Consider the following 15,122-nt stretch of genomic DNA (forward strand, 5'->3'; position numbering starts at 1 on the left):
TAATATTAGTTTTTTTCTCTGGCCATCCTCTTAGAATCCTGGTCAAATCCTGGGTTTCTGGATACAAGACAAGAGAACAAATATTCTCTTACAGAGCAAAGCCAAAGACCAAGTCCCAAGATACCACCCAATCTCTAAAACCAGTGACAATGCAACGGTCCTGGATCAGCCTATCCCCCTTAGGGAGAGGTGGATGCCAGTGTCTGTCTCCAAAGCAGGGAGGTAAGGACCAAGTCATCTTAGAGTTTAGCTCTTTCTTGGAGAAGTAGAGCATGCTTTTCTCTTTTATCTCCTGTGGGATGGGTAACATGAGGTCACACCAACATAAGTGGACTTAACAAGTCTGCCCCTAGAAAGGAGTCTGGAAACCCTGCCTGGCTACAGGGAGATTTAATACCTTTTATATATATTCATGGCTTTGAGGGTACATGGTAAGAATACAAGGAAACAAGTGTACTTGTTAATTCTCTTTATAATGTTTAGAAATGGAATTTAACATTTTGAGCATGACAACCAGAAACTCTACTCACTTAGGAGAGAGAGGCAGGAGGGTCTTTAAGTTTGGCATTAGTTTGTTCTACAGAGCAAGTTGCAGGTCAGCCAGGGCTACACAAACTCTGTCTTGAAAGAAAAGAAAGAAAGAGTGAGGGAGAGCGGGAGGAAACAAGGAAGAAAGAAAATAGATAAATAGAACTTTGCATCTCTATCACGGCTTGACACCATTATTTTGCTTTTCTGCATTTGTGTATTGCAGACCTCAGGGAAACTTAGGAGACATTACTTGTAAGCTAAGCAGGGTATCTGTCTGATTAAGCTAAACCCTCCTGGTGAGAGTTTCAGTTCCTCTCTCCTTTATCTCACCCCCCTGGTTTGTTCCTTAATATCTGAGGGATGAACTACAACTGCAGATGAAGAACCCACCAGAAGCTCTGCTGTGCTTGCACGGAATACCCTCTAAGTCATACCTTCTGTCAGCTGGTTCTCCTGGCTGGCCTCTCATGGCTTCCACCCATCCCTTAACCCTTGGTGCTTCTCCTAACCTAAACAACAATTAGTCCTCAGTCTTTAGAGAAAAGGCGGTAATTGTTTTCTTCTCCCTACAGATAAGTCCAAATAAATTTGAATTAAAAAAATATGTCTGGACAATATAAGGTTGCTCAATTACCTTCCTCCTTACCTTATTGTCCCAGGGTGTTACTTCTCCTCCCCTATCCCTCAGAAAGCAGTCCCACCCTTGCCAACACCACATGTCCATCCTGTCACCTCAGACACTTCATGGCTCTCCATTCTTCCCTTCAAGTGCTATTTCTTGTCTGTGCCCATGTTTTCTCTTTTGGTTTCTCTTCTTCCTTCCCAGCTCTGCCAACTTCTTTATCATTCTTTGAATGATTACCTATTCAAAGTGAGTCCACTGCCCAATCCAAACCCCAAAGCCCTGTCTCCTTGTTTTCAAAATCTTGGACTTTTTCACTTTAAACTTTATGTTGGAATCCCCCCCCCCCACCCCAGGGGAGAAGTGGTAAGTTCTGGGTCTATGAGTCCCAGTGGGCAGGAATGGTCTGCCTTGAGATGACCTCCCACTGAGAATCTCTCCACTCACTATGAGCCCCCCCCATGCACACGACTACTTTCCTAAAGAAAAGTCATCTTTTGCTGGAATGTATGTGTTGAACGATGCTGCCCCAGTATTCAGCTTCAGCTTCACTCTCAGATGATTAACACTCCAGCCCACCAGCTCTGTGTCTCTGAAGTCACTTGGTTTGGTCAAGCTCCTTCCCTTCTTTTCCTTCACTGGTTCCGCGCATCCTCCCGATGCCTTAAGATTTACTACCGTATTATTTCGTTTAAGTCCTGCAGATTTACTTAAACAAATGCTCTTAGTTTGTCTCTGAATTCTAGCATTTCAGACTCCTTATGTTACAGAACAAACTAAATAGATGTGAATAAACTTATTGTAACGTTTTTTTCCCAAACAGCTGTATCTTGGCAACACATGAAAATAAAAAAATCAGGATCACACCTTTTGTCTGCCTTCAAAATCCCATCTGAGAACTTCTGTAATATTTCCCCTGCAGTTTGCTGACAGGAGCCTTGAATAGCTGTCCCCTGGGCGGCTCTGCCAGTGTCTGACCAATACAGAGGCAGATTCTCACAGCTGAGAGAAATGAACCCGGGGTCACCAGCTGAGGACTGAAGAAGCTGAAGGGGATTTGCAGCCCCATACGAAGAACAATATCAACCAAAGAGCACACATGGAGGAACCAGATACCTATGTAACAGAGGAGGGCCTTATCTGACATCAATTGGAGGAGAGGCCCTTGGTTCTGTGGAGGCTGGATGCTAGAACTGTGATGTGTGAATGGGTGAGTGAGTGGGAAGCACCCTCACAGAGACAAAAGGGAAAGGAGGATGGGGTGAGGGGTTTGTGGAAGGGAAACCAGGAAGGCAGACAACATTTGAAATGTAAATAAAACATCAAATTAAAAAAAAAAAAAAAAAAAACAGAAAATACTCCTGTAGACATGATGAAAAAAATTTCCCCAAATGTCCTAATTTCAGTCCTGAGCAGCAGTATCTCCATGACACCCACTGAACAGGCGGATCCAGAGAGGCTGGAGGACAAGAGCCAAAAATGATTAGCAATCCTGAAACGGATCTTGGTGAAGTAATTTCTACATGAGGGAGGAGGAAGAAGAGGAGGGGGAGGAAGAGGAGGAGGAGGAGGAAGCTGGAGCTGGAATTCTTTGGCTTAGAAAAGGCCAGGGCAGGAAATGTTGGCAACTGGCTTCAGAGCATCTATAAAAATCCTGTTGTATAAATGACTGTGAGCAGATGCTTAGCGTTCCTACTCAGAGCAGGACAGACATTTTGGGTATTCCAGAGATGTTAGGAAAAGTCTCCAGCAACTGTGGAGAAAGCTTCTATGTTGTCAATCAGAGGGCAGAGGAATACATTTGGGTCAGGAAGGCAGTGGTGATGCTGTCTTTGGAAGAAAAGGTGTTTGAAGAAAATGTTGTTGCAGATAAGGCTCACTCGGGATATTATCTGATCTAAGGAGGCCACTTACGTAAACACTTTGAACTATTCCATCATATACGAGCAAGGTTCTCTTTTAAGAAAGTATAAGCCAGGGACACCATCCACACACTCAGGAAAGAAAGGTTACAAACTGTGGAGGACATTATGGGCATGCGTAGTCTTTGAAGCGTCAGGCTGTTTCTCTAGACCCTTACTCCCCAGCTGTGTGACCCTGGATAGGTCACTAAATGACTCTAAGAATCAGATTTCTCATGTGCTTTCCTCACAGAAATTCTGAATGCTGAACAAGACACAATAAATGTGTGACTTTGTTATGTGCTGGACTTGAAACACCTTGTAGGCATTCTGCTGGGCGTGTTGCCAATCATTCTCTCCTTCAGAGAGCAGTCGCATAAGCCCTGTGTAGAATAAGGCGGTGTGGTGACTTTTCGCCAGAGTTACATTCTTTAATTAAAAATGAAAGCCCTGGGTATCAAAGACCAGCCTGCTGAGTTCCCTTACCTTTCCCAACCATGAGACATTTCCCTGATGTCTGCAGCATGTCTTTGACGTCTGGGATGGAAGACCAATTTGCCTCCACCCCTACATGGCTCCACCTGTCACCGTGAGTATGTGATCTTTATAAAATTAAACTGAGAATGGCCTTATTTTTTTCTTCATTATGCTTTTAAGCAAAGCCATAAAGCCCACAAATAGAGTCTGATTAAATGAGGGCTATCAGAAAGAAGATCCTATTGTCTAATTTTACGTCTTCAAAATATGCACACTATGAATATATTTGTGTTTAGTGCAAACTATGAAGTTTCTTGCTGTCTAGTGAACTTACAGTAGAGGGTTTATTTGTAGCCAGGGGTTGGTGCACAGAGCACAGTTTCCTCTGGGTCATAGTTGCCTTCTTTTTCCACTATTTACCTTCAGAAAAAAATTATTTTCTCAATGATTCTAGGACTCAAGACTTAAGACATTCATTCTTAAGCCTTCTGTTTCTATTAGAGATCATTGCTTTGGGCTGAGGAGTTGCTATTGCCTATCAATAGAGACACCTGGGAAGGTTTCAATTCCCCATTTGAGAGATTAAAAAGCACAGCTTGATAAGTTTCCCATGCAGTGTGTGTGTGTGTGTGTGTGTGTGTGTGTCCTTCTGTAAAGGGAAGTGTTGTGAGGGTTCCCAGGAGTAAAAATAATAAAGCTTATGCACTATTCTTACAAAACAAAGAGTTCAGTACAAAGTTTTACATATGTGTGTGTGTGTATTTTGATGCAAAATACACTAATAGTTCTCTCTATGCTAATAGGGCAATATAAAAATCTAACTTGTAGGGTTGAATTTATATGGCTGACTCAGAGAGAGTCATCATAATTGGAATTTCAACATGTTTGGATGATAGAAACCAGTAGAGCATGACAATCTTCAGTCGGAGTTATACATAAAGATGGTGTGCAGCTTGAATGAGACATGCATGATGTATAAAGACCTTAGACACTATGAAAAGAGTTTACCACTGTGAAGAGGAAAGAGAGAAGGTTAAATTACTTTGGCTTTAAAATCACATGCAATGCAGAAGCCCACTGAGCTAGCCATTGTTGTTTGTAGAATACCGAGTGTATGAAGATGATTTCAGGGTTTGCCTGATGCTTTTAGAAAGAAAGGGCAGTAGCAGCGATAGAAGTTTAAATAATACAAGAGTGGGAAAAAAGTACTGTGTTAGATTTGATAAATATTATCACATTAGATCCTTTAGCAGACGATGCTTAAGTGCCAGCCTTCAAAGGAGGGAGATGGCTTTTCCCTCACTAAGCGTAATTTCCTCATCTGCAAAGTGAAAAGAAAGACTGAGTACATGAGATGTGAGGGTTTGAAATGATTAGGAATCTAATTCTTGACTTGAGACTAAATGAATATCAGCCATGGTTTTATAGTGACAAAGTTAAAGGCTATAAGAGGAGGACATAGGAAATAAAGTCAGGTCAATTCAACATCTATCATCTACCTACTGCCTACTATCTATCTATCTATCTATCTATCTATCTATCTATCTATCTATCTATCTTTCTACCAGGCTATCATCTATCACCTAGCTATTTATCTATCACCTATCACCAATTTATCTATATATTTATCTGTCTACCTATCGCCTATCTATCTATCATTTATCCATAATCTATCTATCTATCCTATATCTATCTATTTGTTAAAAGCAGCCCCCCAGAGGAAATATTTGTTCTGTGATACAATAAGGCATCTGTTTCTTGTAGGGAAAGTGGTGATTCATGCTTTTAATCCCAACACTTTAGAGGCAGAGGCAAGCAGAGTTCTAAGTTTGAGGCTAGCCAGGACTAAAGAGTGAGTTCCAGGATAGGCAGTGTTACACAGAGAAACCCAAACTTGAAAAAAAAAAAAAAAAAAACCACCAGCAACAAAAGGATTACGTTCCACAGTCACACCTTCCACATTTCGGGGAAGTATCTAGCTAGATACATCACTTTACCTGTCATGACAGAGGGTTGTGTATTATAATTGTTATATAGAATCATACACTTCTAATTAAGCAGAAGAATTTTTAAACAAAATAAAGAACAACCATTATTTGTACTATATGACTATAAGTTCATTAAACAGATTACTTTCTCGCTTTTACTAGTGTACCAGAGTAGAGATAGCACATGACATATCAAAACTTAAAAGCTTTTTATTTTTATTTGAACTATTTGACAAGAGTGCCAAAGCAATCCAGTAGGGAAAGGACTCCTTCCCAAATATAATGAAGAATAACTATCACTAAAGTTGATATCCATATAACAAAAAAATGAACCTTGATGATTTCATCATCATACACATAAATCAACTAAGGGTGGATAAGAGACATAAATGCAAAAGCTAAATCTGTAGACTTTTGGAAAAAACATAAACAAACATTTTTATGATTCAGTGACAAACTGAGGTGTTTGGGGGTGGTGGGGAGTAGTAGACAGCAGGAAATACAGGTATAATGTGTTGTGTACTGTGTGAAGGTTACCTTTGTGTTATTCACGTGCTGATTTCTCTGCCCTCAAATCTTGTTTCAATCTGAACAGGACATTGTTTCTGTCAAAAATCTCCTCTCTCAAGTTTCTGTAAACAATTCTTACCATTTATTCTTTGCCTTGTCGATAAATGCTGGTCCCCTAATGGCTGAGCAGAAGGGAGAATAGGGTGGGACTTCCACAAGCCAAGTGAAGAAGAAAGAGGAAGGGAGGTTAAGATCTGCTAGGAGGAGAGAGAAGAAAGGAGTCCTTGAGAGTTCAGCAGAAACATAGAAAGCCGTAAATGCAAGTATTACTGGGATCTTGGCTGAGAGGTAGCCATTTTAGCTCAGAAGATTAAGATAGACAGCCCAAGTATTGAGGTGAATGAAACTTAAAAATAAATCTTGGTCCCTCTGTGTCTTTATTGGGAACTAGCTAGGATAAAGAAATACAGCTACCATATTAATTTACTAAACACATTTATATTAAAAATAAAAATTTACAGAGATCAATAAATCAAGTTTCACCAAATGAAAAGCTTCTTCCATCAAGAGACACCACTGACAAGGTGAGTAAGCCAAACAACATATAGTAGCAGGAACTATCTATAAAACATATACAGACGAGAGACCAGAATCCAGCATAACCGAGGCTCTCACAATTCAGTGAGGACCGGGCAAGTGAAAGATGTGGACACTTGGCAAAAGAAGATATATGAATGGCCAGTAACCATTAGAACCAATGACTGATGTCATTAATCATCGTGGAAATGAAAATTAAAGCCATGGAGAAATACTGCTACATACCCCATCGTCCCAGTGGTCACAGACAGGCTGACAACCCAAAGCTTGTCAAGAAGGAGGAGGAGTTTGGATACAAACACATTACTCATCATTTCAACTTTATGACACAGAATGTACTTAGAGCTAGCTACTGCCCTGGAGAAACTAGACACCGTGTCTACAGATGTGTGCTATAGCCTAGCTCCTTCATTTATTAGTAATATCCTTGGCTGGCATGCGTGAAACCTTGGGTTCAATCTCCAACACCAAGAAAAAATGAATATAAAATGTACAATAATATTCAAGCAATGTTTATAGCAAATTTATTCATAAGCATTAAATGACAAAACAAAACAAAATAAATAAACCAGCAAACAAACAAGAATTAGCCTATAGGGTAGTATAGAAATAAATTCTGGTGTAGTTATTAATGGAAGATTACTCAAAAACAAAAAGGGAAGTTAAATTAATGATTCCAAACAATAACGTGAGTAAACCTCTAAAATACAACACTTGGCTAAAGAATCATTACCCAAAACTACCACTTGTAAAAGTTCCTCTAGAACTAGCGAAACGTCATCATCATGGGTATGAGAACAGTGGGTGGAGACAGGAGCTACAGTTAACTGGTAACATGAAGAAGCATCTTAGAGTAGTGGGTTTGAGTTATATGACTCAAATGCATACATTTTCCAAAACTAATGTTTCCTTAAGATTTGTGTATATTTACTGTATACAAATTTTACCTTAAGGGGTAAAAAAAGACTAGAAATAAATGTTGAATTCTAGTTAATAATAAACACTTTTGGGGAGAAGGATGCTTGTGTTTGGCATTGGCTGCATCCTTATGAACACACACAAACTGATATATGAATGTTGAAGAATAATTGAATGGTTTGTTCACTAGCCAAGCAGGTTTAGAAATGGAAGCAAGATAAAAAGCTTCTAGCTGAATATTCCTACAACTTTTCTCTAAGTTTGACTATTTTCATAATGAAATTCAGAAACAAGAAATGAAGGATGCATATATAGTCAATACAGAGGTTTGTCCCTTCTTAACTGTCAATCAGCTAGCCAGCAGGGCTTTACATCAGGCCAGGCCATTATTACCCTCATAGTTCAGAAAGGCCTCTATGCTTGCAGTGAGCAAGGTGAGTTGTAAGCATAGGTGTAGACTAACTTCAGGCTGGGTTATCAATTAGGTAATCATTCAGTTATCTGTGGGAAGGGGTGAACAGCTTCAGAGCTAGACAGTGACAGCATCTGTTTCCTTACTGCGAGTGAAGGTAGTATTCACTGAGTAAGCATGGAGCTGTGAAGAACTCTGAAAGACATCAGGCAAGGGAGAAGGTGAGGGGGCAAAGAGGAAGGTATGAGAAAAGGCGCTGGATTCCACAGAAGGAGTGACTTCATGGTAAACTTTGAGGTCTACTACAGTTTCTAGAGATAAAGGTGTCCTGGGGAAATTGGCAATTGGCACATGAGAATCCTGTGAAAAATATCCCAAGGAAATAAGGACATTTGAAGTATCATGGTAATCCAGGAAGGAACTAAACTGGAATGCCCCTGAGGGAACCAGCCGTTGGGAACTGAGGACAGAGACACAAAGCCATAGGACAATTGCAGAGAAAAGTTTACACTAGTTACTGCTGGGCTATTGGGGTGTGAAACTGGGGGTGTTTCCACAAAGGAGATGATTCTTTTTTTATATTTTTTCAGACAAACAAGGAAGATAAAGGGAAAAAACAAACAAACAAACAAACAAACAAACAAAAAACCCAAGAGGTCAGAGTCTTCGAGAAGAACTTGGGGAACTCCAGGCTGGGTCTTAAAGATGCTTGGTTGGCATGGCAGTGATAATCTCAACAAATCTGAGATGGCTGGTAGGCACCCAGCAGGCATGCTAGACATAAAAAGACCCATGGAAAGTGTTTCTGCTTTCCTTGCTGCCCACTTTTCCTCTCTGTTGTTGAGTGCATCTTTCCCACCACTGTGGCAATGGCTGGGGCTTCCCTTCTCTGATACTGGAATCTATCAGCTTCTTCAGCCTTTCAACACACACTCAAGGATCCTCTCCAGGATCTTCCAGTCTTTAGCATCACGTTGGAATGGCAGAGCAATCCAACTTCACTGACTAAGAAGCTACAGGTGGGAGTCCTCAGGCTCTCCAGTATTCAGACTCCTTGTCAGATTCCTCATACCCAAGTGTGTAAGTCATTCTAGTGAGTTCCCTATATGTACATCTATCTGTCCATCTAGAGGACCCTGACCAATATAGTAACACAGGTGGTATATAGACATGGGGCTGGGAAAGTGTGGCCTCTGTGAAAGATGAGGATAAAGCCTGACCCCCTAACAGGTAAAGTAGAAGACCCCTTGGAGGTAGAGTAGAGCCAAAAATGTAGGATAGCCAGTTCAGTGACTCTGTTTCAGGAACTGGCTGACCATAAAGAATTTATGGCCTTAAGGTCAGGGTGACTCTGTTTCAGAAACTAACTGACCATAAAAACATAAAAGTTAAATAACACATCATAAACAATCTTGAGAAACTGGTTGTTCCCCTCATGATTCTTCACTGGTAATTTCTACTTTATAAACAATCTTAAGACACCGAATGTTCCCCTCACGATTCTAGCAATATTAAGAAAACAGGTATTTCCCTTACGATTCTTCACTGCTATTTTTGGTATTCTCCAATGACATACTCCCTCCCCTCTGGGTTGTGGTTTTTTTCCTTTAAAACCCCCTTCTCCCAGCCACTAGTGGTCAGATTTTCTACTCCTGCTTGGGATATGAGTCTCGAACACAGTGCACTGGTCAATTAAAAAAACTCGTGTAATTGCAGCAAGGACAGTCTCTTGTGAGTTCTTGGGGGTCGTGTTATCCTGAGACTTGTCTGAGGGTATCCCCTCTGCAGGGGTTTTTCATTTGGGGGCTTGTCTGGGATTTACGACTACCCTTGTCTCCGAAGACACACTTGGAGGTGAGAGATAGTCTGTGTATTTGTAATTCTGTGCTGACTAAATTCTGGGGTTCTGCAGTTGCTTGAGAGTTCTGGTTATGGTTTTGCAGTTGCTTGCGACTCGGGTAGAGAGAGAGGTTCACGTCTCGGGTAGAGGTGGGAATGTGAGTATTTGTAGACATGCCAGGGGCTCACAGACTGCATTGCCTTGGGAGATGTCCCAAGAGATCTTAAGGAACCCCATGGATGCCTGGAAGATTCATGTCTGGATTGGAGAAGCTGTACGTCTTCCCGGCCACCTATATTTCTAGAGTGGTTTTGTCTGTCTAGGTGGAGACAGGCATCTATTAGTCTTGTCTGTGTGTCTTATGTTTCTGTTTTGTGTTACTTGTGACTGATGGTGAGACAGACTATGACGACTCGTCTGAGTTTGCCTGAAGTTAACAATAGAGCACACAATTTGTCAGTTAAAATTTAAAAAGGACTATGGAAGACTTTTTGCTCCTTGGAGTGGCTGACGTTCGGCTTCCAAAGAACAACTTTGACTTACATTACTGTCTGGCAAGATTTAGTTCAGAATCCCCACCTTGGGTCCAGCCTTGGGTGCACAAACGGAAGCCAGGCTCCAGAGCCTTGGCTCTCTGAGTCAGAGCACAAACCGAAACCTGAAGCTCCGGGAGACCTGACTCAACTGTGGCCCTGCCACTATTTGCCATTGGGCCCCCTGGTAGACCCACCCTAACTTCAGCCTCTTCAGCCCCTTCAGTATTGGCAATTTTTCTCTGCAGACCTTTATAATTGGAAAACTAATCACCCTTCCTTTTCAGAAAACCCCACCAGCCTGATGGCGTTGGTGGAGTCTTTGATATTTTTCCACCAACCCACCTGGGATGATTGTCAGTAGCCTTTGCAGGTCCACTTCACTACTGAAAAAAAAAAGAGAGGATCCTACAGGAAGCCCAAAAGAATGTCCCCGGAGCAAATGGGGAAACCAACCAACCTTCTGAATGAAATAGATGCCGGGTTCCCCCTTAACTGACCTGATTGGTACTTCAATATGGCGGCTGACAGTTTATTGCCGGGCTCTTGTGGCAGGTTTCAAAGGGGCACCCCACTAATTTGGCTAAGGTAAGAGAGGTTCTTCAGGGACCTGTTGAACCGCCATTTGTGTTTCTTGAATGTTTAATGGGGGCTTACAGGCGTTTATACTCCCTTTGACCCAACCTTTGAGGGTCAGCAGGCAGCGGTGGCTATGGCCTTTATAGGGCAGTCAGCGTCAGATATTAAGAAAAAGTTACAATGGTAGAGGAGTCGCAAAACTATACCTTGCAAGATTTGGTGAAGGAATCAGAAAGTGTTTCATAAGCAGAAGACTGAGGAAAAAAAGCAAGAAAGAGAGAAGCAGAAGGCAGAGGAAAGAGAGGACCAGAGGGTAGTAGACAAGAAAGGAATTGGTAGGATTTTGGCCACAGCAGTTAAGGGCCAGGGAGTTAGGAATCAAGTCTGGCACTAGGAGGGAGCCTCTCGACAAAGATCAATGTGCTTCCTGTAAAGAAAAAGGCCATTGGGACAATTGCTCCAACAAGAAGAAAAGGGGACCCCAGCCAAAGGACCCCCGGACCTGTGGCTCCAAAGTTTTGAGTATTTATGGACTACCTGAAGATCTGTGGATCTTGGAGTGGGCTGGGTATCCCACTTATTCATAGTAATTCCAGACTGTCCCTACCCCCTGTTGGGGAGAGACCTCCTGACTAAGATGAGGCACAGATTCACTTCCACTCTGATGGACCACAGGTTAGAGGACCAGAAGGGGAGCCTGTGCAGGTTCTAACCATCTGGTTGGAGGACAAGTACCAACTCTAAACAGCCTGCCTCAGATTAGATGGATTGGTGGCTGCAGGCATATCCACAGGCCTGGGCGGAGACTGCAGGAATGAGGAAGGCTAAGAACCAGCCCCCACCCATATGGAGCTGAAAGTCCAGGCTAGCAGTGCCTCAGTACCCCATGACAAAGGAGGCACGAGACGGGATCAAGACACACATCATCCGGTTACTCCAACTTGGGGTTCTGCGTGTCAATCAGTGTCTCACCACAAGGTCCTGACATCCTTGGAACATGGATTCTTTCTAACTAAACTTCACCTTACAGAAATTTTGGGAGTTTCTGAAGCTAAATTCTCTCCCACAAAACAGTCTCTTATTCTAGCAGCATCCAGGATTCCTGTTTTGAACACTATGGGACCATAAATACTATGAGGAAATACCTACTGTGGATCTCCTCCCTATCCTTGGCTGCCTCAGAGAGGTCCTTGTCCAGAGGAGATTAATGGGCTGAGAGAATCTAATACAATATTTATTGGTTGTGTGGGCACTCAAAAAACCCACATTTACATTGGTTTCTCATTCTGCTTCCATGACAAGCCAGGACTATTTAGATCAATCACACAAGCAAGCAAAAAGTGACCATGGAACATCACTTTCTGTAATAGCTCCTGTTACAGACTCCAGAGCATCTCAACCTCTCCTAACACACTGCTAAGTTTTTGTTTATTTCTCGTCTAAAGGTCTGTAACAGAAACCCCGTCTACTATGGGAGCTAACTGAGAGTTTTAATATTGCTCTTTTGAAATTGTTTAGTTTTGTTTTTTTGTTTTTTACTTTATGTACATTGATGTTTTGCCTGCATGTATGTCTGGGTGAGGGTGTCAGATCTTGAAGCTACAGACAGTTGTGAGCCACCATGTGATTGCTGGGAATTGAGCCTAGGTTCTCTGGAAGAGCAGTCAGCGCTCTTAATCATGGAACCATTGATCCAGACCACTTTTTTTTTTTAATGTAGTATAATTTTTAATTATGGCAGACAAGTTTAAGATGCCTAAACTTGGCAGAGATGTGTTCTAGTTTCCCTATCTACCAAAAACCTTGGCATTGTGGGAGTCTTTGGAGATCTCTAGTGGCACTGTGGTATGGGCATAGTAAAACCTACGTATCTGGAAGCTAAGTGAAAGCATAGTGTCTCGGGCGTCCTGATGTTAGCACAGAAGAGCTGTCCCACAAGAGGAACAGAAAAGAAAGGAACAGGGATCCTACTAATCTGTTGAAAGGAATGTGCAGCCGCATGACAAAGCTCATGGCAGGAAGACTGGCTAGTTCATTGGTGGGAACTCGGAGATGAACTCATACCAGCAGAAATAATTTAAAAATACAGAGCAAAGCATATGAGGAGTAAAGATGGGGTGAGCTGAAACGCACGTGGAGGGGAAGTCAGCTCACAGGGAGACAACAGAAGGTGAAGGATCCAATGCTACGACAGAGGTTCCCATCATTCCTCCCACGCCTCTGGCACACTAGGTTCAGCTTATAATAAAGCATTTACCAAGTCCTTAGAGGGCAGCAATTCAGAGAAGCAAAGGGGCAAGCTTCATGAAGTCTGATCTGATATGAAAGTAGAGTCAATGATCCTTGACCTTAGGACACACTTTTCATGGAGAGGGATGTGATAACTATATCACTGAATATTCCAACGTCTGTCACATGAAAAGGTGACCCTTAGGCAGAAGCACCAATTCAGGTGCCAAGTGAATGCTGCAAGAAGTAGACCTCAAAATGACATTAAGAAGAAATTTTCTACATTCTGGCCTTCCTTCTTTTTCAGCTTTATAAAGTCTGTGAATTGATAGAGACAGCGCAAGGGCAAGCGAGAGCCGGGGCAAGGGAGAGCTAGAAAGGCACTAGGCGACTCTGTGCCTCCGGGAGGAAACTCAACTAAACATGGGCAAAGGAGATGCTAAGGAGCCGAGAGGCAAAATGTCCTCATATGCATTCTTTGTTCAAACCCGCTGGGAGGAGCACAAGAAGCACCCGGATGCTTCTGTCAACTTCTCAGAGTTCTCCAAAAAGTACTCAGAGAGGTGAAAGCATGTCTGCTAAAAAAAAAAAAAAAAAAAAAAAAAAAAAGGAGGGAAATTTGAAGATATGGCAAAGGCTGACAAAGCTAGTTATGAAAGAGAAATGAAACCCTATATCCCCTGCTCAAAGGAGAGACCAAAAAGAAGTTCAAGGACCCAAATGCATCCAAGAGGCCTCCTTTGGCCTTCTTCTTGTTCTGTTCTGAGTACTGCCCAAAAATCAAAGGCGAGCATCCTGGGTTATCCATTGGTGAGGTCGCAAAGAAACTAGGGGAGATGTGGAACAACACTGCCGCGGATGACAAGCAGCCTTATGAGAAGAAGGCCGGCAAGCTGAAGGAGAAATATGAGAAGGATATTGCTGCCTCCAGAGCTAAAGAAAACCTGATGCAGAGAAAAAGGGGGTGGTTAAGGATGAAAAGAGCAAGAAAAGAAGGAAGAGGAAGACGATGAGGGGGATAAAGAGGATGAGAAAGAAGAGGAAGAAGATAAATATAAAGATGAAGAAGATGATGATAATGATGAACAAGTTTGTTCTAGCTCAGTTTTCTTTCCTTTCTATAAAGCAAGTATATAAAGTACACAACTCACTCTTTTTAAAGAAAAAAATGGAAATGTAAAATAAGTAAATAAATAAAGTCTGTGAATTGTTTCTCGGTTATCCAGAGCTTTTGGGGTTAGTATCCGCTTATCAGTGACTGCATATCATGACTGTTCTTTTGTGACTTGGTTACCTCACTCAGGATTATTGCTTCTTGTTCCATCCATAGGCCTAGGAATTTCATAAAGTCATTGTTTCTAATAGCTGAGTAACATTTCATTATGTATATGTACCGCAATTTCTGTATCCATTCCTCTGATGAAGGACATCTGGGCTCTTTCCAGCTTCTGGATATTATAAATAAGGCTGCTATGAACATGGTAAGACATGTGTCCTTGTTAGATGTTGGAGCATCTTTGGGGTATATGCCCAGGAGTGGAATAGCTGGGTCTTCAGGTAGTACTATGTGCAGTCTTCTGAGGAACCGCCAGACTGATTTTCAGAGTGGTTGTACCAGCATGCAATCCCACCAACAGTGGAGGAGTGTTCCTCTTTCTCCATATCCTCACCAGCATCTGTTGTCACCTAAGTTTTTGAACTTAGCCATTTTGAGTGTTGAAAGGTGGAATCTTAGGGTTGTTTTGATTTTCATTTCCCTCATGACTAGTGATGTTGAACATTTTTTAGGTACTTCTCAGCCATTCGATATTTCTCAGTTGAGAAGTTTTTGTGTAGCTCTGTACCCCATTTTCAATAGGATTATTTGATTCTCCAGAGTCTAACTTCTTGAGTTCTTTGTATATGTTGAATACTAGCCCTCTATCAGATGTAGCATTGGTAAAGATCTTTTCCCAATCTGTTGGTTGCTGTTTTGTCCTTTTGAC

The 15,122-nt window shown here is 41.9% G+C and overlaps 1 pseudogene across 1 annotated transcript in view; it reads left to right on the forward strand.

The window, feature by feature from the left end:
* LOC308433277 (high mobility group protein B1-like) overlaps positions 1-14,150 on the forward strand; it is a 567,491-nt pseudogene extending 553,341 nt beyond the window's left edge. Inside the window, exon 2 of the transcript in view lies at positions 13,924-14,150. The product of the transcript in view is annotated as a high mobility group protein B1-like (transcript). The remainder of the gene's footprint in view (positions 1-13,923) is intronic.
* Positions 14,151-15,122: the final 972 nt, after the last annotated feature.

This window comes from Micromys minutus (assembly GCF_963924665.1).
Source record: "Micromys minutus genome assembly, chromosome: 19".
In the NCBI taxonomy this organism is placed as follows: Eukaryota; Metazoa; Chordata; class Mammalia; order Rodentia; family Muridae; genus Micromys; species Micromys minutus.